The sequence below is a fragment of the Limulus polyphemus genome, unplaced genomic scaffold (genome assembly GCF_000517525.1).
Source record: "Limulus polyphemus unplaced genomic scaffold, Limulus_polyphemus-2.1.2 Scaffold13096, whole genome shotgun sequence".
NCBI lineage: Eukaryota > Metazoa > Arthropoda > Merostomata > Xiphosura > Limulidae > Limulus > Limulus polyphemus.
The window spans coordinates 1-5,268 of record NW_013678706.1 but is presented as its reverse complement, the minus strand read 5'-3'; the positions used below and the strand labels follow the sequence as shown (position 1 = coordinate 5,268).

Here is a 5,268-nt window from a genome sequence, read left to right as displayed (position 1 = left end):
TATATCAAGTAAGAGAAAGGATCACTTAGACTTATATCAAGTAAGAAAAAGGATCACTTAGACTTATATCAAATAAGAAAAAGGATCACTCAGACTTATATCAAATAAGAAAAAGGATCACTCAGACTTATATCAAATAAGAAAAAGGATCACTCAGACTTATATCAAGTAAGAGAAAGGATCACTCAGACCTACACAGTAGTCAATAACTATTATTATATCAGAAACTGTCATACAGTAGTCAATAACTATTATTATATCAGAAACTGTCATACAGTAGTCAATAACATTGACTATTAATAGACAGCTATTGAAAAGCGCTCGAGTTTTGGGTCTCGTTTTGAAAATATTACTTGTTACATCAAGTTATTCACTTGATACCACCTAAACCCTTATTACTCTCACTTAGCAAGCTATATTTAAATTTAAAAAGGCCCATTATTTTAACTTATCATTTTATTAAGAAAATAAAAGCTTCTGATTGGATTAATGAAAATCAATATTACAAATGTTGTTTTGATAACTTCAATACTATTTATTATAAATTCTGCCTACAATTTTCTGCTCAGGGTTTCCACTCATAAAGATATATTAACTTGAGCTTTTTTAATAAGTTATATGAAGACTGTTGTGTTAATATCATCACAGTAGAAAATGTTTTAGTTTTTTAACATAGTGTGCAGAGCAGCTGTGCTGAAGTAGTAGTCGAGAAGGTGGAGATATCTATATAAAGTAGTAGTCGATATAGATATCTCCACCTTCTAAAGTAGTAGTCGATATAGATATCTCCACCTTCTAAAGTAGTAGTCGATATAGATATCTCCACCTTCTAAAGTAGTAGTCGATATAGATATCTCCACCTTCTGAAGTAGTAGTCGATATAAATATCTCCACCTTCTAAAGTAGTAGTCGATATAAATATCCCCACCTTCTAAAGTAGTAGTCGATATAAATATCTCCACCTTCTAAAGTAGTAGTCGATATAGATATCTCCACCTTCTAAGGTAGTAGTCGATATAGATATCTCCACCTTCTAAGGTAGTAGTCGATATAGATATCTCCACCTTCTAAGGTAGTAGTCGATATAAATATCTTCACCCTCTAAAAGAATGATCAGAGCTTTCTCTTCCATCTGTAACATTAGAAACCTGAAATAAATATAATGTACTGTACATTATAACATTACAAACCTGAAACATCTAACCTATATAAAAGCCAGTGTGTCCAATCACGTAATGCTTGATTTCTCCAAATAGGAGGAGTCATAAAAAAACAGATAGAATAGTTCGATCACTGTCTGTCCATTACGATTTTATAATGGGGGTGCAAGGGTACTGTGAAATCTTATAAGTAGGGATGCACGGGTACCCAGCCAGATATTCGGCCCCGGCCGGGTATTTGGCTACCCTGTAACACTCGGCTCCGTCCGAGTGTCGAAGTTAGGCATCTAAGTTACAGTCAATAATTGGTTTAGTTAAAAAAAATGTGTTCTGAGCAACAAAGACTGACCACCCACTGAAAGTCGGGGGTTTAAAAAACAATAGGGGGGTTAGGATTTGAGAAGTTGGGGCTAGGCACTGAAAGTTGAAAGTAAAAGTTGAATGTTCTGTTGGTGATTATTTGGTTAAATGTAATAAACGTCAATTTTGTTTTTGTTTCTAATTCTTGTGTGTGTTTTTTGGGGGGTGGGGTGGCAAGAGGAGAGTTTGGTCCTAGTTGACACCCGGCTAAAGCTTAGTGATCAAGTATCCGGACCAGGTATTTGGCCAAATTTTACTATCAGTGCATCCCTACTTATAAGTGTAGTGAGTGTTGGTATAATAAGCCTAAAGTAAATATGTAGTGTGGGATCACCTAGCCTAACGCCAAGTTTATCATGAAAGTAAAAATATCGATTCAATTTTAAATTTAATTCCTTTCTCAATTAAGCTGTTTTCTGTTTTTAATAACAAACAAATCTCTTCAATCATTGGAGACTATAAATTAAGAAATCAACAAATATTTTTCCAGTTTTGTTGTTTATACACGTTTCATTTTATACTTTTAGTACATAGACTAACAACAGTATAAGGTTATACTTTTGTTGCTAAGTGACATGACATGTTGGAAAGTAGTGTTACCAAAACACACTGGCTTTTCTATATATTAGAAGTTGTTATTCTAACTGATTTTTACCAATAATTATTCTATGAATACACCAGGAATTTACCAACATTTGACTGCTTCTTCTGCCACTTTGTTGGTCAAACTTGATTTAGCAAAATGTATTTATTTCAGTTAGCTATGAAATGTGAGGTTAGGGTATACTATGGGGTAGGGGTGGTAATACTTGTCCTGTCATTTTTGGACGGGCTATACGCTAATAAGTATATAATATACTATACACCATAACATCATCACAAAGCCTGCAACATTATCATTATACACTGTACATTACAACAACACAAAACCTGCAACATTATCATTATACACTGTACGTTACAAGAACACAAAACCTGCAACATTATCATTATACACTGCACGTTACAACACAAATCCTGCAACATTATCATTATACACTGTACATTACAACACAAAACCTGCAACATTATCATTATACACTGTACATTACAACAACACAAATCCTGCAACATTATAAAATGACTGAAATGACATGAGCAATATATTTAGAAGTAGACAATCCCAAATCCAGCAACCCAAAAACTGGAATGTTCCAGAAACTGGCTGTTCTGGTGAACACTCCATTAGCTTGGAGAAACACCTTATACCCGGACTTTTTCTAGTTATTGATGCACACTCCTGCCCTGAAATTACTGAAAGCTGCAATACAATTACTGTGTAAATAAGTAAGTAAAAAATTATTTTAGGCTCAATTTTGAATTAATTACTTTGTTTGGGAGGCGCGGTGAGTCAATGAAGTAGATGAGGTTTCAGTTCAGACCTATCCTTTGGTTGTGCAGCCCTCTCTCTGTGTGTTAACTTGAACTTTTACCCCTTTGTTCATCATGAAAATGTCAAAAAAGGCAAGTAAATAACAAATTTTATGTATGTGTTTCATACATTTTAATATGATTATTACAAGCCTAGACGAACAACCCAAAACTGGAAAATTCTTAAATCCGGTATCTGTATCACCTGTACACAGAATCAATATCAAATGTAGTATCACTTACCTTGAACCTAACTTAAACTACAGATCATACGTTTCTTTTCTAACAAAGCTTTTTAAGGGTTATCTGTCTTTAACTTTGAACTCTTACACAATAGGAACAACAGCTAGTCAACAGTACCAGTCAACAACTCTTGTTTAAGGGTTATCTGTCTCTAACTTTGAACTGTTACACAATAGGAACAACAGCTAGTCAACAGTACCAGTCAACAACTCTTGTTTAAGGGTTATCTGTCTCTAACTTTGAACTCTTACACAATAGGAACAACAGCTAGTCAACAGTACCCACCAACAACTCTTGTTTAAGGGTTATCTGTCTCTAACTTTGAACGGTTACACAATAGGAACAACAGCTAGTCAACAGCACCCACCAACAACTCTTGTATAAGGGTTATCTGTCTCGAACTTTGAACTCTTACACTATATGAACAACAGCTAGTCAACAGTACCCACCAATAACTCTTGTTTAAGGGTTATCTGTCTTTAACTTTCAATTGTTACACTACAGGAACAACAGCTAGTCAACAGTACCAATCAACAACTCTTGTTGTTCTTGTTTTCTTGGTACAAAGCTACACAACAGGTTATCTGAACTGTGCCTACTATAGGGAATCAAACCCCATATTTGATTGTTTAAAGTCCATAAGCTTACTGCTGGCCCATTGTTGGACTTAATCTGAAGAAACAATGGGATTTTACCATCACCCACATAGCAAACCCATGGGCCCCACTATAACAGCTTAGGAACAATGGACATACAGAAAATAAACCCTAAAAGACTGTATATACTACACTCAACATAAGCCTAGAAGAAATACTGGAACAAATATTTGTGAAAGAGTACTAAACATTTACAGTATAAAACTGGTGACTGAACATAAACAGAGAAAATGATGTACATACAAAACCATAATCCTGAAAACTGTGTGTTAACAAGAAGTGAAGAAAAGCATCAAGATCACGAAAGAGAAAAATTGTGTGATTCACAAATAATGCAATCTTTGATTAAGGAGAACTAATTATAAACGGGCCAGTTGTTATTTGCCGTTTTAACAACTCTTCCTTCAAAGCTAACTTAGTGTATAGCCTATCTTATTTTAATCTAACCGTTGATCGAGTCCAATCCTTCACAGCTTCATGGAAGTTTTAATCATTTCACTGTCGGCAGCTTTACTGAAGAGAGACTAACATTTCATGAACTTTTCTACAGTATATTAGTTATAACCAGTTGTTATCAATCAGACTCTAGGACATCTTAACATATAAAATTCAGTTCAAGTATTTTTACTTTGCTTATTTTCAGAAGCCTAAAAGTTTAAAACTTTTGAAGAAAAAGTATCACAGTAATTTATCTGAGTGACTCCAGGTGGTGCACCATGAAAGGTCCAGTGTAATATGTTATTAATCTGAGGTAACTACATATTGACAATTTTTACTTTTTGAAAACACTGAAACTAAATCACTCTAATTCAGTTTGTTTCTTAATAACATTTTAAAATTTAACCAGCTAGACAGAATCATTGGTTTAGCTGAACTAAAATATAATACACACACACACACACACACACATGCACAGGTCTGCTAGAGGACATCTCAAAGCAAGCTTTCCTAACTGACATAAATTTGTGATGTCATATTTCATATCTTACTGTTAGTATAAAACTGTGTATGTGTTCCTCACAGAAATTATATGTTGTTTATGTTTTTGAACTTAGAATACATGGAATAAAAAAGTACAGAATTTAAAGTTCTTAAAACAGTTGGAAATAAAAATCGTGCTTCTTTTCTAGACATTCCCCTAAAATGTGTATTATTGTAACACACATAAAATTACAATTTCTAAGGAGTGCTCTCAACGTATTTAACTTTTAAACATACAGTAAGTTTAATAATAAACAAAATGTATAATGTGCTTACTTGTAGCTTCCACAAATTCTGTTTCTCCTAATTCACCATCAAATCCCTCGACATACAGTAAGTTTAATAATAAACAAAATGTATAATGTGCTTACTTGTAGCTTCCACAAATTCTGTTTCTCCTAATTCACCATCAAATCCCTCGACATACAGTAAGTTTAATAATAAACAAAATGTATAAT

General features: G+C 33.7%; 1 long non-coding RNA gene across 2 annotated transcripts; it reads right to left on the bottom strand.

Annotated features, from left to right (window-relative positions):
- Positions 1–714: 714 nt before the first annotated feature.
- On the bottom strand, positions 715–5,262 carry LOC111084051. 2 transcript variants are annotated; one of them, XR_002609374.1, is made up of 3 exons: positions 5,087–5,262; positions 2,889–2,994; positions 715–1,148 (listed from the first exon to the last, which is right to left on the bottom strand). It is a non-coding gene; the product is annotated as an uncharacterized LOC111084051 (long non-coding RNA). The 2 variants fall into 2 exon arrangements; XR_002609375.1 differs by having other exon boundaries at positions 715–1,132.
- Positions 5,263–5,268: the final 6 nt, after the last annotated feature.